Genomic DNA, 24,280 nt, shown 5'->3' with positions numbered 1-24,280 from the left:
GCTTTCACTTCATGTCAGAGGAAATCTTAGGCCAGTTGGCCCAACTTTAGCATTGGGAAGATGTTGGAATTCATGATTAAGGAAGAGATTTCGGGGTACTTGTAGGCACATGATAAATTAGACCAAAGTCAGCATGGTTTCCTTAAGTGGAAATCTTGCCTAACAAATCTGTTGGAATTCTATGAGGAAATAACAGGAAGGATAGACAAAGGAGAATCAGATGTTGTTTATTTGGATTTTCTGAAGCCTTCTGAGAAGGAGACGCACGAGGCTGGTTAACAAAAGCCCACGGTATTGCAGGAAAGATACTAGCATGGATAGAATATTGGCAGACTGACAGTAAGCAAAAAGTGAGAAAAAAGGGGGCCTTTTCTGGTTGGCTGCTGATGACTAATGGTTTTCTGCAGTGGGTCAGGATTGGAACTGGTCCTTTTCAAATTGATCATCAATGATTTGGATGACAGTATTGACGGGCAATACTAAAGTAGGTGGAGGGACCAGTAGTGTTGAGAAAGCAGGAAGCCTGCAGGAGGAATTAGACAAGTTTGGGAGAATGGGCAAAGAAGTAGCAGATGGCGTATACTGCAGGGAAGTGTATGATCGTAGAAACATAGAAAATGGGTGCAGGAGTAGGCCATTCGGCCCTTTGAGCCTGCACCGCCATTCAGTATGGCTAACCAGTCTATAATTCCCCAGTTTCTCTCTCCCTCCTTTTTTAAAAAGCAGGGTTATATTAGCCACCCTCCAATCCTCAGGAACTAGTCCAGAATCTAAAGAGTTTTGAAAAATTATCACTAATGCATCCACTATTTTGTGGGCTACTTCCTTAAGCACTCTGGGAAGCAGACCATCTAGCCCTGGGGATTTAACTGCCTTTAATCCCTTCAATTTACCTAACACCACTTCCCTACTAACATGCATTTCCCTCAGTTCCTCCATCTCACTAGACCCTCTGTCCCCTACTATTTCCAGAAGATTATTTATGTCCTCCTTAGTGAAGACAGAACCAAAGTAGTTATTCAATTGGTCTGCCATGTCTTTCTTCCCCATAATCAATTCACCTGTTTCTGTCTGTAAGGGACCTACATTTGTCTTAACCAATCTTTTTCTTTTCACATATCTATAAAAGCTTTTACAGTCAGTTTTTATGTTCCCTAACAGTTTTCTCTCATAATCAAGGAAGGTAGCGCACCCGTGGCTGACAAGAGAAATTAGGGATAGTATCAATTCCAAAGAAGAAGCATACAAATTAGCCAGAGGAAGTGGCTCACCTGAGGACTGGGAGAAATTCAGAGTTCAGCAGAGGAGGACAAAGGGTTTAATTAGGAAGGGGAAAAAAGATTATGAGAGAAAACTGGCAGGGAACATAAAAACTGACTGTAAAAACTTTTATAGATATGTAAAATGGAAAAGACTGGTAAAGACAAATGAAGGTCCCCTGCAGACAGAAACAGGTGAATTGATTATGGGGAGCAAGGACATGGCAGACCAATTGACTAATTACTTTGGTTCTGTCTTCACTAAGGAGGACATAAATAATCTTCCAGAAATAGTAGGAGACAGAGGGTCCAGTGAGATGGAGGAACTGAGCGAAATACATGTTAGTAGGGAAGTGGTGTTAGGTAAATTGAAGGGATTGAAGGCAGATAAATCCCCAGGGCCAGATGGTCTGCATCACAAAGTGCTTAAGGAAGTAGCACAAGAAATAGTGGATGCATTAGTGATAATTTTTCAAAACTCGTTAGATTCTGGACTAGTTCCTCAGGATTGGAGGGTGGCTAATGTAACTCCACTTTTTAAAAAAGGAGGGAGAGAGAAACCGGGGAATTATAGACCGGTTAGCCTAACGTCGGTGGTGGGGAAACTGCTGGAGTCAGTTATCAAGGATGTGATAACAGCACATTTGGAAAGCGGTGAAATCATCGGACAAAGTCAGCATGGATTTGTGAAAGGAAAATCATGTCTGACGAATCTCATAGAATTTTTTGAGGATGTAACTAGTAGAGTGGATAGGGGAGAACCAGTGGATGTGGTATATTTGGATTTTCAAAAGGCTTTTGACAAGGTCCCACACAGGAGATTAGTGTGCAAACTTAAAGCACACGGTATTGGGGGTAAGGTATTGGTGTGGGTGGAGAATTGGTTAGCAGACAGGAAGCAAAGAGTGGGAATAAACGGGACCTTTTCAGAATGGCAGGCGGTGACTAGCGGGGTACCGCAAGGCTCAGTGCTGGGACCCCAGTTGTTTACAATATATATTAATGACTTGGATGAGGGAATTAAATGCAGCATCTCCAAGTTTGTGGATGACACGAAGCTGGGTGGCAGTGTTAGCTGTGAGGAGGATGCTAAGAGGATGCAGGGTGACTTGGATAGGTTGGGTGAGTGGGCAAATTCATGGCAGATGCAATTTAATGTGGATAAATGTGAAGTTATCCACTTTGGTGGCAAAAATAGGAAAACAGATAATTATCTGAATGGTGGCCGATTAGGAAAAGGGGAGGTGCAACGAGACCTGGGTGTCATTTGTTACGTACCCCGTAACTGGGTTGCCAAACCAGCAGAAATGGATCACTCAGTTGGAGTCTGGAGTACTAGAACTAAGAAAGTTTTATTAAAGAAATAAGCAACACAGTAATCGAAAGGATAATAAATGCAACAGTTCAGCGATGATAAACACACATGTGCACAGAATTAAGATAACAGCATCAATCAAGCTCTATCGTTGTCTAGGGGTAAATGACCAAATTTAAAAGTGACTCGAAGTTCAGTCCAGTTCAGTTCGCAGTAATCGTTGCCATGGCGATGGACAACGTGGGAGAAGAGAGAGAGAGAACAGGAACAACTGATCAGTCAGACAATGCTTCACTCACAGACCGGCGATATTGCTCACAAGCAACTTTTGGGCAGGTCCTTGGTGATGTCACCTGAGGTCACCGACTGTGACCCCTCCTCCAGATGCGGTCGATCCTCTGCAGTGAACCCGGCACCCAGGCAAGGGCAGACACACACCGGGTTCCCGCTGATCGTACCTTTCCACCCTGGTCGTTGTCTGGTACTTCTCACCCACTCGTGAGAGGCGCACCACTTCCAGGGTCTCGTTACCTCGGGTGGCGTGTGTCTGTCTTAGCGAACCTGTCCCTTTTTATTCCCCTGCTGGGGTATCGCCTGTCCATCACTTCAAACAGTTCAGGGTTCAAAGGGGGAGCCGCTCCAGACAGCTCTCTCTCTCCCACGTCCCTTCATTACACATCTCCAGGCGCTGCTCCATTGTTCCTTATCTCTCCTTCCCCTGAGGGCAGGTGGCAGACCAACTGCTGATGCCACTGATGCTAGCCCAGGCCAGCAAACATCTTAATTTCATGTGTATTCTCGTAACACATTATACACCAGTCATTGAAAGTGGGCATGTGGGTACAGCAGGCAGTGAAAAAGGCGAATGGTATGCTGGCATTTATAGCGAGAGGATTCGAGTACAGGAGCAGGGAGGTACTACTGCAGTTGTACAAGGCCTTGGTGAGACCACACCTGGAGAAGTGTGTGCGGTTTTGGTCCCCTAATCTGAGGAAAGACATCCTTGCCATAGAGGGAGTACAAAGAAGGTTCACCAGATTGATTCCTGGGATGGCAGGATTTTCATATGAAGAAAGACTGGATGAACTGGGCTTGTACTCGTTGGAATTTAGAAGATTGAGGGGGGGATCTGATTGAAACGTATAAAATCCTAAAGGGATTGGACAGGCTAGATGCAGGAAGATTGTTCCCGATGTTGGGGAAGTCCAGAACAAGGGGTCACAGTTTGAGGATAGAGGGGAAGCCTTTTAGGACCGAGATTAGGAAAAACTTCTTCACACAGAGAGTGGTGAATCTGTGGAATTCTCTGCCACAGGAAACAGTTGAGGCCAGTTCACTGGCTATATTTAAGAGGGAGTTAGATATGGCCCTTGTGGCTACGGGGGGTCAGGGGGCATGGAGGGAAGGCTGGGGCGGGGTTCTGAGTTGGATGATCAGCCATGATCATAATAAATGGCGATGCAGACTCGAAGGGCCGAATGGCCTACTCCTGCACCTATTTTCTATGTTTCTATGTAATCTCTTTCCCCTTTCCTAACTAAGCCCTTTGTCCTCCTCTGCTGGACTCTGAATTTCTCCCAGTCCTCAGGTGAGCCGCTTTTTCTGGCTAATTTGTATTTTTCTTCTTTGGAATTGATACTATCCCTAATTTCCCTTGTCAGCCACGGGTGCATTACCTTCCCTGATTTATTCTTTTGTCAAATTGTTCTAGAACAATTGTTGTAGTTCATCCATGTGATCTTTAAATGCTTGCCATTGCATATCCACCGTCAACCCTTTAAGTATCATTTGCCAGTCTATCTTAGCTAATTCACGTCTCATACCTTCAAAGTTACCCTTCTTTAAGTTCATGCATCTTGGTAGAAAGAATAAACAGTGAGGTAATTTAAAAATCAGAGGTGCAAAGGTGAATAAACAGTCGATATTTCAGGCCAAGACCCTTCATCAGGACTGGAAACGAAGAGGAAGAATCCAGAATAAGAAGTTGGGGGGAGGGGAAGGAGTACAAGCTAGTGAGGTGAAGCCAGTTAGGTGGGAGAGGATGCAAGAAGCAGGGAAGTGATAAGCAGAAAAGGTAAAGGGCTGAAAAAGAAGGAATGTGATAGGAGAGCAGAGTGGACCATGGGAGAGAGTGAAGGAGGAGGCACATCACAGGGAGGTGATAGGCAGGTGAGGAGAACAGGAGAGGTGAGGGGGGGGCAGAGCGAAGGAATGAAGAAGAGGGAAGAAGGAGGCGGAAAAATCAGAAGTTAGAGAAATTGATGTGCATGCCAGCAAGTTGAAGGCTACCCAGGCAGAATATGAAATGGCAGATATTGTCAACTGGGGCAAGAAAATAAACTGCTGAAGATACCATTAGATTTGTGATGGCAGAGGGATACTTTACATTTTGATTTAGAGGCTGCATCACGACTGAGTGAGGTAACAAGTATAAACATGTTGGAATTAGATGCATAGATCAAATCAGTTGGGAAAGGTTGAGCACACAGGTGATGAACAGATGGAAGGAGTTGGAGGTAGGTGAAAGAACTTTGGTCAATTAGAGGCGAGAGAAAGGAACGTAGGAGTTGCAGGTTAACTGGAAATGGAAAATGCAATATTACACCATAGGGTTGTAGATCATGAAGTGTTTTTCTAGTTCATGTTTGGGGTTCACCATAGCCAAGAAACGAAATGGAAAGAGCTGAAATGGCATGCAATTGGGAGCTCAAAATGGCCATGGGTAGATATAGCTCCAATGTAACATTAAAATTAAGATTTTAATTTTAGTTTTATATATCAGAACAAGTAGGCAAGGCTGTGGTTTTACATTAATGGAAAGTTATCTGGAAGTTAGAAATTAATATTTCTTTCAAGCTCCAAGCCAAAGTCACCACTCTCCAGATAACGTTGAGCTGTCAATTCTATTTTATGTTCACCAGCCCCCCACTTCAAAGTTAGAGCTTACAGGTAGTAAAACTACTTAAGCAAATCATCCACCCAATCAAATCATGTCACTTAATGTTAACAATGTATAACAAACACATCAGAAACAGCAATATCAAGGTATACAATAAGATACATGAGAGAAGTGATGGGATTCTCATCAATCACATCTATTCCTATTTAATCAAAATATTGAAGAGTAAAGAGTGAGAGGGTGTGACCTACATAAACCTTCAAAGAGATCAACTTCAAAACACAGCACAAGGTCTTTCACCAAATAACATAATCCAAGCAAACAATTTCTGATGAATATATCTACAACATTACTTGGATTTTCTAATAATGGGAGGATTTACATTATTATATTATTAAGGACTGCCTCCTCCACTGTCATGAGATCTTGAATGAACTGTTGGGCCATTCAGCATTTTCACATTTGCTGCTTCTTTTACTTTTCCATGTGATTGTGCTCGACAGCCACATACCTGTTATCATGCAGTTGCCACAGACTGGACCACAAACCCGATACAGCACAGAAACCTGCTGGAAGAACACAAGCTTAATCAGTGTGTAAAAGGGTAGAATTAACAATTGGTAAATCACCAAAAGAAGGCTATTCTGAAGCAGACAGTCACAGTCTGTAAGATTAACTCAGTCAGCAACATTCATTTCAATCAGGAAGTTGTAAATTCTTTGAGCTGGCATTTCCATATGGTAATGAGGAATTTCTACACTTCCAGTTAAGTTTCCATTAATGTAAAACCACAGCCTCACCTACTTGTTCTGGTATATTTATGAAGTTAATTAAGAACAGGTTATCATAGAAAATTCTATAGAATATTTACCCTGAAACAGTATCCAAGATGGTTTCTGACCACTTTCACTGCTCTGTTCTGGAATTACTGTGGGCAAAATGGCTGTTGCATTTGCTTTGTTATAATAATGTCATAAACTTCAGGAATACTTTATTAGACCAAGCACTTTTGAATGTGCAAAGGTCATGAAAGCACCTACATGCTTTGACCTATATGTTTTGTTTGGTACAGTGCTTGTGGTTAATAGGCCAAAGTGCAATCAGGAAGAGGTCTGATCACCAAGCTGTACAGACCACTTCGCTCTACTAACTTTCTATTGTTTCCATTGATTTTACTATAATGTAACGGCAGGCAGTAATCTACTAAAAATGGAAGTAGGCTGTGGAGAAGGGATTTTAAATGTAGAAATACAAAATAAATGATGAATAAATATCACGTACATTGAAACATAGTGAAATGTGTCATTTGCATCAATTCAAATCAACAAGAATAGTGCAAGTGTTGCCATGCTTGTAGTACAAACATAACATGCCTACAACTCACTAAACCCATGCAGTCATGGGGAAAACGCACTAACTCCTTACAATAGCAGAAATTGAACCCTAATCTTACAGCTGGATGCTGTAAATGAGTGCACGAACCAGTACACGACTGTGACCCTCACAGTATGATGAAAATATGCAGCAAAATCAGCTGATCATTTATCCATGGCCACTTAGGTGTTGTCAGACAACAACTGGAGACCATATTTACCCATATATGAATAGCACTACCTCAAAAAGTAAAGCTTTACTTTAGCTCACTAAGAAATAAGGGAATGACATTTGCACGATAAGAAGCTCCAAAACATTAAAGCAACTGTTATGTACAATTATTTCACAGAATACGATCCCCACTTAATTGAGACCTGTACATATCCAAATAAAATTTGCAATTAAATGAACACACATTGCATGCAATACTCAATTTGTTATCTGTTCAGAAGCTGTCAGCACTGAGCAACATTCCAGTTCCACAAGTTCTTCAGCCACGTATAACATCGTTTATTAGAACTCTCTCCAGACACAAGACTAAGTTTAGAAGGATATAATCTAAAATTGCAATGCTGGGTGTTTCACATTTCGAATGAGTACATTGAAATTTCACACCTATTAAGTTTCACTGAAATCCCAGTGACTGTGGAAGAAGCCCAAGAGTTGGTCAGGCACTAGGTGAAAAGCTGTCGCCCAATACTCTCACTTTCCTCCCTGCAATGAAAGCCTATCAACTGCACTCCCATAAAGGAGCAAGATCTCCATCTAAGCCAGTCTCATAGTGCAAGCTGTGAATCTTAAAGGTATATTACCAAAAATTCCAAACTTCTCTCGGTACAAATGTTACCTATACCCCAATACCACCTACTCACCAAATTTTTCTCCCCAGCTTTGAGGATGGTTATTTGCTAACTGGGTTATAGTCTTATGGACACTGACAGCACTATGAGTAGATTGTCACAAGGAGAATCATGGTGCATCATGCCAAGGTTTTGAAACCATTGTAATTGAGGTGGGAAGAACAGAGAAGAGCCAGTGGCACAAACCCATCAACCCACTCCATTGTCCAATAAAGAGCTGGCTCAGGCAGCTGAATTTTCTGATCAGCCATGAAGAAAGGGAGGGAGAGGAAGAAGACCAAACCTTCCTCATGGACTTTGGGATTTGTCCCCATCTACTCTGACCTTGTACTAAGGGCCAGGCCGTGTCTGCACAGAAGCCCACAATACACCAAAAAAATGTAAGTATGAATTATAGGAAACACTAAGAGCTGCATCTGTACACCTGACAGTATCAGTGCAAGCCAATATTGCAAAATATGTCAGAAAAAGAAAATCACTTGGCTTTAACCCAATTTCTTGTGTGATATTTTTTCCTTCTCTCTGCAGCCTTTGATTGGCAGAATTCTCTCACATCTCAGCTTGGAGTCACCTCAGTTAAACGGCTGATTAACACTGGCCTCAGACAACAACACTGTACACTGTTAAAACCAAGTTTGCTTCAGACATTTCTGGTGAAAAGAGCAGAAACATCAAAAATACAAATTCATCAACATTAAAAGCCTTTGGCCAAGCAAGGAAAGAGGCATTAGACTGGTTCTGGGAAGAAGCTGGCCCAAGTAGGTCAATGGGAGAACTCCTTTAAAAAAAAGTGTTGATAATATTTAGATAAATAATGGAGAAGGCCAAAGAGCAAGTTAATATAGAACTGCTTAGTCAGAGGAGAGATAAATTCAATGTGATGAAAGAGGATCTGGCAAGATAAAATGAAATTAGAAGAGCAACAGGTAGACTTTAAACGTATGTAGCACAGAAAGAGAAAAATGCATTTCTGCAGGGTTGTAAAGCAGGGAGCTGAAACCAAAGTTAACGGAATGATTATAAATCTAAGGCATAGAAAAAAATGAGGGAACAAAGAAAAGAAGGGTTGTGCAATACACGTCAATGACTCAAACAATGTGCTGGCTAAAAGAAAGGGATGGATCAAGATATTAATTTTGACATTATAAAACCATTGCTAAGAGAATACAATGGATGTTGTCTATTGGACTTGAGTAGTTTGACACGGAACTACATGAAAACAGAAGTACACACGAAATAGACTCAGTATGGATAATAAGCTTAAGCAGACAAATGATAAACTATTGTTTCTGTTGCACACAAGTGAGAGTGTAGTTCCTCAAGGGTCAATAGAAAGAACTGGTTTTGGCACATTAATGAAATAGTTACATATATAGGGCAAATTTTCAAACATTTGTAAGTAAATCTCCGAAATTTGTACGTATGGTAAACAGCAAGTTGCATAGCACTGGAATGCAAGAGGATATGTCTGACAGAATAGGCACACGTTCAACAAATAACTGAAATCCTCACTATACCATTTCTATCTAACATCACCTGCACAGCAACATAGCTCATGGTACCGATGTTACACAGCTCCTGTCAAACGGCTCCAATACCCAAGTGTTACCCTGATCTGCGGTGCTGTCTGTACATGGAGTTTGCCCATTTTCCCTGTGGTGATTAGGTTCCCCTGGGTGCTCGGCTTTCCTCTCACATCCCAAAGGGTGACAGATTAATTGGCCACTGTAAGTTACCCATAGCGTTTAGATAAATGGTGGAGAACCTGGGAAGTTAGGGGCAATAAAATGCGATTACTGTGGATTATATAAGTGAGTGGTTGATGGAACACACTGACATGGTGGGCTGAAAGGCTACTCTCCATGGCAAAGTATAAAGAGATGCATTTTGGCAGAAAGTACAAGGATAGTCAATATGGACTAAATTACACCTACAAATATTGCAGAGAAGCAGAGAGGTCTTTGCATACAAACATGAGAAAATCATGCGTGTGTTGCTTTGGGGTCTTTGTAGGACATTTGTGAGAGGAGAAACAATAGAAGCTGCTTATGAAAGTTATCCTCATTGCAAAAGAGAAAATCCAAATGAGAATACATTTGTAGTCCTGCATCTCATTTTGTTCAAACTTCAGGAAGGAAGTGAATATTCTCAAGGAGGTATAGAAAAGATTCATCACAATGGTTCTGGGAATGGGAGATTTCAGCTACATGGTGATATTGGAGAAACTGAGGATGCTTGGAACTAAGATGATTAAGAAGAGTAATGACCATTATAGAGAGAGGCGGTTCCCATTAACAAGCAGTTCAAGTACAGATTGTACAGAGGTGATGTGAACAAGATGCAGGGAGAATGCACATAAAAGGCTTTGTTTTAAAACAAACTACAATTATAATCTGGAACACACTGTCTGCAAGAATGACGAAAATAGATATAACGCTCAATTTTATAATAAAACCAAAAAAAAGGTTCAAAATGCTAGGGAAAGCCAGAATCACTAAGACACAGTGACAAAAAAAAGCACTGGGAATAAATCATTTTTTAAAATACATTTGCCGAATGTAACAGTCTTTAGCAATGGAGCATTTATGAACCTTCAAACTAATCTTGAAGTTACAGCAGTGAACATCTTTTATCACTACAATCCCTTAATAAAAGGTATCTGTACACCATTGTCAGGTAAGGTACCAGTAACAAAGTAGGAACAATGATGTATTTCCAAGTCAGGGTAGCATGAAACTTGGGAGAGGAATAGAAAGGAGCTGGCACTTCACCAACCCTTTGCTTGTGTGTAGAGTCTGTGTACTTCAAAAGTGCTGTCAACAAAATCTTGGTGAGCTATTGCAGAAGGTAGAGTGCAGAAGTGATAAAGATAATGAATACAGTGTCTGATGGGATGCCAGAAAAATCAGGTCACTTTGCCCAGTTCAGTGTGACGCATTAGGAGGGTGCTTGGAGCTGCATCATACAGGGAAGTGTGAGCGGTCCATCATGGGCCTGACTTGCACAATAGCTCTGGGGGTAGCTTCAACACAATGGGATTTGAACTCCTAATCCATGGAAACTGGATGAGTCCAGTAATGTAATCACTGCACTCTTTGTGGGCAGGGCATAACAAATTTAAAGAAAACAGTGAGGGAACAGTCTTCACGGAACTGCCTATAGGAATTAAATCTGTTGAAAAATGCAATACAAGTTCAGTAAGTTAAAGTTCAATCACATTACAAGTCAAAGGAAAGCAAAGAAACGCAAGCTAAATTTGGGAATTTGGTAAAAAAAAATTGTCTTATCCAGTGAGCATTAGTGCAACCCAAGGCTGACTGAGCTCCTCCAAATGCAATGCATTACTTCCAACAGAATAAGCAAGCAGCCCAAGAATGAACCAGAACAGATAAGTATAAAGGGAAAAAAAAGTTATTAAAAAGTAAGCAGAGCAATATTTTTGTTTAAAATTCTAAAATGAACAGTACTTAATATAAATAAAACAACTGAATTCCAGTAAACAAGGTGGAAGAGCGGAAAGCTGATTGGATGAGGACTAGCCAATCAGGAGGGCCGGACTACAGAGCTATAAATACCACTGGCTAGACATGACCAGGTATCATCCCCGATGAAGATGGCAGAGTTGATCATTGAAATGTTGTTTATAATTAATACCTGTACCCAGCTGGAAACCAGAGAAGATTTTATTCATTTGTATCAAGATATTTTACAGGAGAATGACAGGATAGCAGTCCATCACCTGAAGCTTAATAGAAGTTGGATGATGCAACAAGACAATGATTCAAAACATAAGAGTTAATCAAAAGAATGGTTTAAAAAGAAGAAAATTCATGTTTTGGAATGGCCAAGTCAGAGAACAGACTTTAACCCAATTTAAACAACAGGAATTCTGCAGATGCTGGAAATTCAAGCAACATACATCAAAGTTGCTGGTGAACCTGCTGCGTTCACCAGCAACTTTGATTTAACCCAATTTAGATACTGTGGCATAATCTGAAGAAGGCTATTCATGCAAGGTATCCCAAAAATACTGATGAACTGAAACAGGTTTTATGAAGAAATGGTCTAAAATTCCTGACCATTGTGCAAGTCTGATTAGCAGCGACAGGAAACCTTTGGTGGAGGTTATTGCTGCTAAGGGGGGTTCTACCTGTTACTAAATACAAGGGTTCACATACTTTTTCCAGCCTGGACTGAATGATTAAACAATGCTTTCAATAAAGACATGAGAAGTACAATTGTGTTCATCTATTATTGCGACTGAGATGAAGATTAAACCACATTTTATGAGTAATAAATGCAGAAATCCAGGTAAATGCAAAGAGCTCACAAACTTTTTACTTGCAACTGGTCATCTTTATTCCTGTTTCCTACCTATAAAGCTACAACAAAAAAGACTTTTCATCTCTGACTCTTCAAATTTCATATCCATCCTGTACCCTCGACACAACTCCCCTTCCTAACTATGGAAAAAGCCTGGACTCTATCCAATGACGTTCATATGCAGCCTGAACCATGCCCAGTGCCAGCAATTCAGGTTTCAATTTCCTGATTTACAGCTACAACTCAATCATGACTACTGCGCTTTTCAAAAATTTAGAATTAATCACACAATGGCATGGCATAAATCAGTGGTCCCCACCGCACCGGGCATGTGTTACCAGGCCGCGCGGAAACGATATGATTTGGCAATATGAAACGATACGAGTCAGCTGCACCTTTCCTCATTCCCTGTCGCACACTGATGAACTTGAACACCACTCCCTCCACCCCCCCCCCCCGTCGGCCGGTCCGCAAGAATATCGTCAATGTTAAACGTGGTGCGCAAAAGGTTGGGGACCCCGGCATAAATCACACGTGAACTGTAGAGCAGCAGCAGATTATGCCAAGACACACAATCTGTAACAGCAGCTCTGCTATAGTGAAGGGGTCTACCTCTTAATTTCACTTCACTCCCTCCTCTTCACAAACTGCCACTCCAGTCAACTCCACAGCACCCATTGCCCTCCATTACTTGTAGGCTCAATTTTGCCAAGCATGGAAAAACGTTGGCTAACAGCAGCCAAAGCAAATCAAATCCCAGCCCAATATCCCTGAAGGATCCCCAACAAGTTGTACAACATATATACATGTTCTTTTACTGTTCTAAAACACTCAGCTTGATAGCATGGTGGTAGCACTTTCACAATCCAAACCACCATGACTCAGGAAATAAACTCACTAACAGCAGGGTGAACAATAAATATTGGCCTCAATACCCACCTTTCAAACTAATAGAAAGGCTTCAAGCTGGGTGATGCTCGCAAATACAAACTCAAATAAATGTCTCCTTTATAAACCAGAGACACTGAGACCAATTGTAGCCAAGACAACATGGAACAAACCCAACCAAACAGATCTGCCTCAGTAAGCTGTGGCTCTAACACTGGGGCACTCGCAGAACCATTTAAAATGAAAGCTGCACCAACATCTGGTGCCTCTGATTTCACGGCAACTCAGTGGTGAGGACAAGCCAAGAATCACAAGGTTTGTCTCCTTAAAACTTGTATCAGTTGTTTGGGGATATCTGAATGAGGGGGAAAAGAAAGGAAGCAAGCTGGAGTGGTCTTAAGGAAAAATACAACCCCCAAAAAAAAGCAAACTTACAGTATAGAACAAGTATTCACCCACCAGCAGCCGCAAGGGAGGGCAGCTTTTCCCCACATGTACTAACAACACGAGTGTGCCTGCTAGATTCCTGACATTATTTTGCATCACCAGATTAGTCAACTCACCATTATCAATTTTGAAGGACATTTGCTGAGACAACTCATACTTTGCCAACTTAAAAGGAAAATGTGAGACAAATAAAACAAGGTAGATCTACAGTCTCCGAGACGTGTAACAGCTGCCTCTTGTGCCTTACCAGGTGGCAAAGCATAGGGCATATATTTCAGTGGAACTGGGCTTGGGATAAGGTCTACGTGCAGAGAGATCAACAAGTTTATGATATCTGCTAATGCTGTAGAACCCGGTGAACAAAAGCAGTTCACTGACTACGATACAAAGACTAGATTGAAAAACAAGAATAGATCTTTTCTGTCGCATTAGTGATATCTTTGACCCTGAAATTACTGGAAGTAAATAAATAGTGAAGAGTTACTGTTTGAACAGGAAGTGTAGATCCTAGATAATAGGTTTAAGATTGAGGAAAATGCAAATTTTCAACAACAACTTCAGTTAGTTTTTGACTGATACATGTCACAGCCTATTCAAAACTGTGGACTTGGTAGATGCATCAAATAACTTTCTCATCAGATCTCATTAGCCTGATAAGTTTCTGTACAAGTGAGAATGTGTGAGAGATTATTCAATCCACCATATATTTTAACAGCTACTGAAACTCTCAGACTGATGAAAACTGATGACTAACACAAGAAACAATCGAATTATCACCGTCTCAATGCCAATCATATCCTGATCTTTAACTTGTCTACTACCTCAACGGTCTCCTTTCCTTACGGAGTGACTACCATTTGGCAACCATACCTTCAGTTACCTTATGTCCAAAGCTCCACAGTCCAATCCTCAACTACACACTCCCTGTTAAATAGATAAATCAGTATTTTGCGAGCAAGACCAATATTTACTAACCTTGTCCCAATGGCCTAGCTTGCCAGGTTACATTATCGTAGACAGTACTTTAGGATCAAAGATGGTTGTTTGGGTTCTAAGATAACTAGTGAGACTCATGTGAGAACCACAGACTCCTCCGTAATTGGCCAAGATGCCCAATAGAGTGGGGGGGGGGGTTATAGTTTGTGAAGTCATGGCTCCTTTATACATTAATGCAGAATTTGTGTGTGTTCCTAATACATGAATTCAACACCTACCCAAATGTACCTAGCCAAATTAAATCTACCATGGATTCCTGAGAGTTAATGGGAATGTCGAAAACCTTTCAAGGATGATTTGAACACACCTGTCCCTCTCTCTTCCCAGGGCACAGCTGGGGAGAGAAAGAGGGGCAGCATGTTCCAGGATCTTGAGAGTCTGTGGGCGAGCAAAGGCCAGAGTGCAATTAAAATGTCAATGCTGGGCATGTTGATCAAGAGGACACGAACATTAGTTCACATATATAGTACTTCCAGTGAACTTGCAAGATTTTCAAAGACAGCACTGAATATATCTTTGCAGTGTCAGAAGAAATCAAGACAGCAGGGATCCTGCTACCCAGTACACATAACTTTTAGGCCATATTTGAAGTCTTGCTCTACCAATGTTTATCCTCAAACTAACCAAAAGAGGTATATGCCTATCTATCCTGATTTACCTCCTGCATCGTGTTTTTGACCACTTCTCAACTTCCTGACTTGGGCAATTTTGCCAAAGTACATTCTTGTGAGACACTGTACAACATGTTATCATACAAAGGATAACATACAAATGCAACTGTAAGTATAGAATGCCAAACAAATGCTTATTCAAAATCTTCAAAAATAACTTTAAACGGTCCAATTCTGTACATCTTGGGTACAAAGATTTACCAGAATGGCAATTCAGTTCGTTATTTACAACCAGGGAGTCAGTGATCTGTTGACAGGGTAACGTTCAAGAGGAGGAATGAACTTTAGTAAGATTACACGACTAAAAGTACACAAAAATAATAACAGGCAGATACAAGTAACCAGCCCATAAAGAGGTGTCCGCCAGACCCATGTACATGAACCCCTCGTCCACAAGGCAGAGTGCCTTTAACCTCGCTCCTTTACAGATTATGTCAATACATCCTATCTCCCATATCCAATCTTCTCTCAAATCCTAATAAGAGAGCAAACAATAAAATTCAACGGCCTAAGAAGTGTGAAGATGTTTCTCTTCTCCAACCAGCCCAACACAAATGAACCCCAAGGAGCAGCAACTAAAACTGGATCTGCAATAAAAATACTGTAAAAATAAGACCAAAATTATGTTACATCCACTGTGCCAGAGGACCACTGTTTCCATAGGCTGTATTCATGTATGGTTGAATGACTGACTGATCATTTCCACGGATGCTGCCTGACCTGCTGAGTTCCTCCAGCGAGTCCTGAGTGTTTAACTAAACTAGAATTTGATTTGATACCAAAAGGCTATTCAGCCAGGCAATAACACTTTCAACAATAAACTAATCACCTTTATCTTTGCATTCACCAGCACATCAAAACCCCTCCAAAAATTAATTGACCAGAATCAGCTAGCCCATGCCAACATCAAAAAGGCAGAAGCAGGGTATTATTCAACACAGAATTCCCCTGCTGGCTTCCAAAACCTATTTAACAATCTTTAATGTACATCAACAGAGTGACGAGACACTTTTCATTTGATTGGTTTCCATAATAGTCAAAGCTGCATTCATATCAGACAAAGCAAACTTGATTTACATTCACCATCTTAAACACTGATCACCTAACACCCAAACACAGTAACTGCGCTCATGTTTTGCTTTATTTATCAATTTTCTTGGCGTTATGGGTTTCACTGTTGATTCATTGGCCATCCCTCATCCCTCGAGCAGAACAGCTTGCTCGACCATTTCAAAGTGCATTATCAGAGGCAACCACATTGCCAAGAGTCTTGTGTTACATTTAGGAAGACTGGATAATAGTGACAGATTCTGCCCCCAAAGGGCATTAGTAAATGGGGTTTATGACAAGCCAATAGCTTTGTAGTTATCACTAAAATTGAACATTGCTTTGTTTTAATTTCAGATTATTAATCTGAATTTCAATTTCACAGATACCAACAGTGAGATCTGATTCAAGGTCTCTCAATTGCTAGTCTGGGCCACTATGCTCATAGTCCTGTAACTTCACTGTTGTGCCACTATCTTACCCAATATTCCCAACCACAATACATCTAGAAAAATACACTGCAATAACTCATTAAGACCTCCTCAAAAGAACCTGACAAATAAAACCACTACTACATATAAGCATTAGGCATATTGTTGCCCACATCCAAAATCAAAACCATCCCTATTTGTCACCAGGTCAAAAATCTAGCATTCCTCATCTGGAAGCAGTACATGGTGAACAGCAGTTCAATGCAGCCACTGGCAAGTATCTTCTCAGAGCAATTAGTGATGGGCAATAAATTCCAATCTTGCCTACAATGCCTTTAGGCCAAGTGTATCTCTTTTAAAAGCCTTACCCTGCATTTCATTACATTATGGACGACCTGTACCTCCTCAATTTGTGCCAATTCTCAATCATGTACTTTAAATCCTAAAACTAAAAAGTATCAGTTTCTATGGTGAAATCTCCAATTTAATCGTGGCTGAATTGGGCAGACTTCTAACTGGTAAGGGGCATAGATCTTAATAATTCACACACCAGGTAAAAACTACGCTTGCGCATTTTTCACCAGGTTACAGGACGTGCCACTTTTGTCCATGATAAACACAGCACCACTCACACAAGAGCAGGAACAAACCCCGCTGGGAGATCTGGGCTTTAGGTGAGACTGATAGGAAGAGGCTTGTAGGCCTATAGTCACTGCAATCTGATCCTCCAGGCCAACCTGGGCAGGAGGCCGAGGCCGCTCTCAGACACCCGAACATTGTCAGTGCCTCTCTCTCTCTCTCCCCCCTGCCGGGCCGAGCACCGACTACAACAGCTCCCCCTACTTCTCATCCATCCCTCTACTTCACGGGGGAAAAAGCCGACGTAGGCCTCGGTATCAGCCGCCGTCGTTCGCCAACCGTCCCGCGCCGGAGGCGGGCGGTGGAGAGGGATCGCGGCCCTCAGCCTTCGCTGCTCTACCATCGGGCCTCAGCCCGCCCCCGGGAACCAGGAAGCGCCCGCTTCGACACCCCCGGCGCCTCCGTCAGGTAGTGGGCCCGTAGACATCGGCACACCGCGCTCAGCAAGGCCGAGGTTACTCACCTGCCCACGTCCGGCCACTCCGCGTGTCTGAGTCGCACCAACGCTTCAGCCGCGCATAACCATCCGCCGCGCCGCTCTGCGCCTGCGCCTCCGCCGGCCTGCCCCCAGAATCCCCGCGGTAGACTACAACTCCCAGAAAGCACGGCGCGGCTGCCGGACACGTCTGGAAATAACATGTAACGAGGAATTTAGGCTTGTTATTTCCGATCCGTATGAACTTCGCTGAGAATTAACACTGGCACAGCAGGAATACGTGCCACTCTCCCTACACTCTACTCATGACTGTGTGGCGAGGCACAGGTCAAACACCATCTATAAATTCACTGGTGACGCCACTGTTGGCAAGATCACAGATGGTGACGACAAGTTATGTCGGAGCGAGATAGATCAGTTAGTTTGGCTGAGTGGTGTCCGAACGGCACTCGACCTCAGTAAGACCGAGGTATCGATTGTGGACTTCAGAAAGGGGAAGCCGGGAGAAGACGCACCAGTCCTCATTGAGGGCTCATTAATGGAAAGGGGAGCAGTTTGAATTTCCTGGGTGTTCTTAAAGATAGAAGTAAAGGGTATTACAGGAAATATACTAGCATGGATAGAAGACTGGCTGGCTGGCAGAAAGCAAAGAGTGGGAATGGAGGGGGCCTTTTCTGGCTGGCTGCTGATGACTAGTGGCATTCCACAGGCGTTGGTCTTGCATGCACTAATTTACACATTATATGCTAATGGTTGGGATGACAGAATTGATGGCTTTGTAGGCAAGTTCCCAGGAAGTCTGCAAAAGGATTTAGACAGATTTAGAGAATGGCCAAAGAAGTGACGTGGAATGCAGCACTGGGAAGGGTATGGCTGTGCAGGTTGATGGCAGGAATGAAGGGGCAGGTTACCTTTCAGCTAGGGGGCAAATTCAGAAATCGGAGGTGCAAAGAGTCCTAGCACAGAATTCATTGAAGGTCAGTTTGTAGGCTGAGTCAGTAGTAAGGAAGGCAAATGCGATGTTAGAGTTCATTTCAAAAGGTCTAGAGTATAAAGGTCAGGATGTAATGCTGAGGCTGTATAAGGCATTGATTAGACCACATTCAGAGCGTTGTGAGCAGTTTTGGGCCTCATAACTAAAGATAATGGATGGAAAAGGGGTCTGCAGAAAACAGTAATAGATACTCCAGCCTACTGAGGTAATTACTCTCCATTTGCCCCATAAACATCTATTACTATCTTGGAAGGTTTGCTGGAGTTACATCTGTACTTACTCAGGAGATGGACTGAAGTGAGGCAAAGCAGCACCGACTTCATGGACCCTGTACAGATTACAGAGGAGGAGGTATTTGCTGTCCTGAGAGCAATCAGGGCCTGACGAGGTGCTCCCTTGGACCCTCAGGAGGCAAACGCAGAAATTGCCGGGGCTGTAGCAGAGATATTTAAATCATCCTTAGCAACAGGAGAGGTACCGGTAGATTGGAGGATAGCCAATGGTGTTCTGTTTAAAAAAGGCTCCAGACATAGAACAGGAAATTATAGCCATCAGTTGTGGGAAGGTTATTTGAAGGTATTGTAAGGGACCAGATATATAAGTAATTAGATAGACATGGACTGATTAAAGATAGTATGGCTTTGTATGCAGTAGGTCATGTCTAGTCAATCCTGTAGTGTTTGTCGAGAAAGTTACCAGGGAAGTGGATGAAGGCAAGGCAGTGGATGTTGTCTACACAAACTTAAAGGCAGTGGATGTTGTCTACACAGACTTAAGAAAGACAGTGGATGTTGTCTACACAGACTTAATAAAGGCAGTGGACACTTGACAAGGTCCCACATGGGAAGTTGGTCAGGAAGATTTAGTCACTCTATCTCTTTGTCTTCTACTTTTATGTCTGCCACCAGTGGGCACACTTATGCAACGCCTTGTCAAAGGCCTTCTGAAAATCCAAGCATACAACACCCACTGACTGGCCTTTGTCTATCCTGCCTATTACTTCCTCAAAGAATTCCAACTGTTTTATCAGGCAAGGTTTCCCCATGCTGACTTCGACTGACTTTATCTACGTAACCCAAAATCTCAATCCTCAATAATGGACTCCACTATCTTATCAACTACTGAAGTTCAGTTAACTGGCCCAGAGTTTCCTATCTTTTGCCTCCCTGTTAAAGTAGAATCTGAATAAAACACAGGAGACCAGCTTCTTATAGTTACCACAGTTTATTGCGCACCATCCAGCAGGAGTTTGACATCCAGTTGTCAAAGGGAAGACACGTAAGTACTGCCACCATTCTACAAGTGGACCCACTCTCTCTGGTTACATCCGTATATTTATACATAGTAAGCCCCATACATTACTGTTGCAAGATGTCATTTGAACTGGTATGCCCACCAAGTCTGTTGGTGCGAAACTTAGTTACAGATAAGAGAGTCTGCTAGATCAAGGCTTAATTACAGATGGATGTGCTGTTCAGTCCTTATCAGTTATTCCCTTTGCTAGGCTCTAACTTAATTACAGATGGATGTTCATTCCTGTCCTTATCGATGAGTCCTCCTTCCCTTACTCAAGCGAGGCTACAATGTACAATGTTATCAAACTCTCAATGTCTCTCTGCAAGCCAAGGGAGAACTAGTATAAGCCCGTTTTAGCTAACTGCTGAAGACAGAGTTTACTTCAGTTCAAAAATTCCTATTCAGTCCCAATTATTCTTTTAGCCAGAGGTTACATAGGTTCAAAATAATTTTTTTATATCTCCCAATTCCTCATCTCTTCCTCCTTTAAGATTGGAGTGACATTTATGATCTGGAGGTCTGGAATGGTGCAACTGACGTCCCATTCTATGGCTGGTCTGGATCCCTGTGCTGTCTGGGCCATCTTGAGCCAAGTGGCTGATTCACATTATATCTGGCACCTCCTCTGAAGAACAAGCTGAAGGTTAGGTTTTTGTTTATTTCTTTTTAGCTTCCATTACACTAACAGCAGTATGATGTATTATGAGCAACATATAACTTCTAAATCATTTTTAAATAACCAATTGTATTTGAATTCCCTAACGTGTGTGTGTGATGAGACAATTAGGGGCTGTTGAAGAAAAGCTTTTGGAAGTGTGGGCTGCTAGAAGGCCATCAGACAATCGATGTGTTAGGCTGTAACATGTGCTGTCTCCGGTAGACTGCTCAGTCTGATGGGACTGCTACAGCAGTGAGATCTTGAAGATGTAGTGTGCTGCACATCCGTAAAGGCTGTAGACCCGAGGGACTTGTGCACGTTGTGTGCTCGAGGCATGTTGAATATGATTTTATTTTACTCAGCAATACAAGCTCTTTGAGCCACTCCACCCCAGCAACCCCAATCAGCCCTAACCTAATCACGGGACAATTTACAGTGACCAGCTAACCTACCCTTGCATTGTGCTGTTTGGAACGTCTAGCTGTATGTAAGCTGGCTGCTGTGTCTCCTGCATTGCACAGCTGACTCTTAAAAATAGTTGTTGCCCACGAAGAAGCAGGTTCTGAAGCAAATTTTAAATCATTTCATTGACTTTCCTCCAACCTAGGCTCAGGTTTATTATAACTGACACTTGTGAAATTTGTTGTTTTGCAGCAGCAGTACAATGCAATACATTAAAAAATACTGTAAGTGACAATGAGAAATATTAAAATAATGAAGAGAGCAAAATGGCGAGGTAGTGCTTATGGGTTCATGGACCATTCAGAAACCCAATGGTGGAGGGGAAGAATGGCAGAGCAGATGCAAATAGCCGAATGGCCTAATTCTGCTCCTATGTCTGAAGGTCTTAAGCACTTACAAAGTTATGCACTGCAAAGGCCAGATGCAGATGCCAAAGAGATTCTGTCCTGTGTGATGGACATAGTCCAGATGAGCTATTATGAACCACTGCCCAAAGGCAAGTGTGATCCAAGTCATTTTAACATTGGTTATGTGAAGTAAGAAGGTTTGACAAGCCTATTAGGGGCAAGAAATTATATGTTGAAACCTCCAGCGACGTGTGCAGTCAGTTGCAGCAGATCTAACACTAATGCATCCATTAGCGATGTGCCTCAATGCCAAGTCGCTTGCCAGCAATGGAGCCTTTCACCCAATGGAGCCCATTTACAATGTATTTCATTTCACCGTGCATTAGCACACAAAAAATGCTGGATGCTCCCAGTGGGTCAGGCAGCGTCTATGTAGGAAAATGTTTGAAGAATCCTGATGAAGGGTCTTGACCTGATACATCAACTGTTTGGTTTCCTCTGTAAAATCTGCCAGGTCCATGATTTTTCCCATCTTCCCGCCACCTTAACAGAGATAGAGTTCCTCTTCTCCTCACCTACCACCCCATGAACCTCCGCATTGTTCTCCACAACTTCCATTACCTTCAACAGGATCCTATCACCAAACATATCTTTACCTTCCCTCCCCCCTGCCACAACTTCCTGCTTTCTGCAAAGTTCGATCTCTCATGATTTCCTTGTCCATTCGCCCCCTCCCCACTAATCTCCCCCTTGGCGCATATTCCTGCAAGCAACAGAAATGCTACACCCGCCCATTTAGCTCCTCCCTTACCTCCATTCAGGGCCCCAACTTGTCCTTCCAGATGAGGCAACACTACACCTGTGAATCTGTTGGGGTTGTCTATTGTATCCAGTGCTCCCGACGCGGCCTCCTCTACATTGCTGAGGACTGACATAAGTTGGGAGGCCACTTTGTCGAGCACCTTTGCTCCATCCACCAAAAGCAGAATTTTCTGGTGGCCGACCATGTTAGTTCCTCTCCCCACTCCCGTTCCGACATGTCGGTTCATGGTTTCCTCTTCTCCCACGATGAGCCAGTCACAAGGTGGAGAAGACATACTCTGTCTGGGTAGCCTCCAACATGATGGCATGAATATTGATTTCTCCTTCTGGTAAATTTTCCTTCCCCCCTCCCCTCTTCTTCTATTCCCCACTCTGGCCTCTTACCTCTTCTCACCTATCTATCACGTTCCCCTGGTGCCTCTCCTTCTTTACTTTCTCTCATGGTCTACCGTCCTCTCATATCAGATTTTCTTCTTCTCTGGCCCTTTATCTTTCCCACCCACCTGGCTTCACCCATCACCTTCAAGCTAGAGCTCATTCCCCTACCCCTACCTTTTTATTCTATCATCTTCTCTCTTCCTTTCCAGTCCTGAAGAAGGGTCTCGGCCTGAAACGGCGACTGTTCATTCATCTCCAGAGGCTTGCTGAGTTCCTCCAGCATTTTGTGTGTGTGTGTGTGTGTGTTGATCCAGATTTCCTGCGTCTGCAGCCTCTCTTGTGACTCCATTTCACTACGCATATCAGCTTCAGTGCTGTATATGTGATCTCCCACCTCTACTCCAGCCTTGACAGAGGGGAGTCCACCCTTTTCACTCCCCTGCCCCTGCACAAAACAAACAATGAAAAAGAACGGGTGAAAGCACAAAATATAAAAACCATGAGAGAAAAAAAGTCTTAGACTGAAAAACTAGTTACATTTCCAGAAAGGGCTGTCAAAATGGTGAGTTAATAACGCACAAACAAGAGAAAATCTGCAGGTGTTGGAAATCTGAGCAACACACACAAATTGCTGGAGGAGCCCCATCTTGGTGAAGGGTCTCAGTCCAAAATGTTGACTGTACTGCTTTCCATAGATGCTGCCTGGCCTGCTGAGTTCCTCCAGCATGTTGTGTGAGTTAATAATGCCGTCAATTTTAAAGAAATGCAAGGTAGCGATATTCATTCTCCTGGCAATATTATTACCTTAACTAACATTGCTGAAAAAGTCATTGTGATCTTTATCTCATCGCCTGTGGAGGCTTCCATTTCTCCAGTAAGTTGGCATATTTCACCATGCTACAGCAAACACGGCATGGAATCATGGAGTAATACAGCAGAGAATAAGTAAATGGCTTATAATCTCTGCTGGTATGTTGAAATCTTCTCTTTCACTTCCCTTCTGATTAGGAGATCTTCTTCATTTCTAGTCTCTTCGCATAACATCGGGAGGGAGGAGAAGATGGCAGCGTGTGCAGCCCTCCGGTGAAATGATATCGTATCTGCTAAATAGGGGCCGTGGACAATTCTGATTTGATGGAGACAGACGTGAAAGCACAGAGGAACATCTGGAGAAATTTCTGAAATGCTGGTTCGCTGCTGCTGTTACTGGGCGACCGAGAATCTCCGGAGGGAAGGCCCCAAAGATCCCCGGCTTTGCCTGCTGCTGGCGACCGAGGCTGAGGTCGAAGCGTTCGGATAGAGATGGTGCTCGGTACTCGGTGTCGGAGGGCTGATCGGAGGCTCGAAGTTTTTGGATGACTCAGAGTCGGACTGTGGTCAGGCATGGCAGGGAGAGTTTTCTTCCTTCTCCCGTCTGCGTGAGATGTGAGACTTTTGAGAGACTTTGAACTTTTTTACTGTGCTCATGGCCTGTTCTTCATCAAGTTATGGTTGCACTGCTGTAACTATATGTTATAATTATGTGGTTTTTGTTAGTTTTTCAGTCTTGGTCTGTCCTGTGTTTCTGTGATATCACACCAGAGGAATATTGTATCATTTCTTAATGCATGCATTACTAAATGAGAATAAAAGAGGACTGCGTGTCCTCATAATCTAATCTAACTGTAGTCCCTCACATCTAGTACCATCTCAGTAAAGCTCTTCCGCCCCCTCGCAAACCTTTGACATTCTTCCGAAA

At 42.7% G+C, this 24,280-nt stretch overlaps 1 protein-coding gene across 5 annotated transcripts in view; it reads right to left on the bottom strand.

Annotated features, from left to right (window-relative positions):
• Positions 1–17,715, bottom strand: part of thrap3a (thyroid hormone receptor associated protein 3a) — a 120,654-nt gene extending 102,939 nt beyond the window's left edge. For 4 of the 5 annotated variants that reach the window (XM_063033822.1, XM_063033827.1, XM_063033825.1 and 1 more), the window contains exons 1-2: positions 17,613–17,715; positions 5,985–6,039 (exon numbers count right to left, since the gene is read on the bottom strand). The gene's annotated coding sequence lies outside the window, so the exon portion shown is untranslated. Of the gene's footprint in view, positions 1–5,984; positions 6,043–17,612 lie in introns of all 5 variants that reach the window. The other variant, XM_063033824.1, reaches the window with a different exon arrangement.
• Between the last annotated feature and the right edge of the window lie 6,565 nt (positions 17,716–24,280).

Source organism: Mobula hypostoma, chromosome 26 (genome assembly GCF_963921235.1).
Source record: "Mobula hypostoma chromosome 26, sMobHyp1.1, whole genome shotgun sequence".
NCBI classification, from domain to species: Eukaryota; Metazoa; Chordata; class Chondrichthyes; order Myliobatiformes; family Myliobatidae; genus Mobula; species Mobula hypostoma.
Note: the sequence above shows the minus strand (reverse complement) of the source record. Positions and strands in the feature narration are given on the sequence as shown.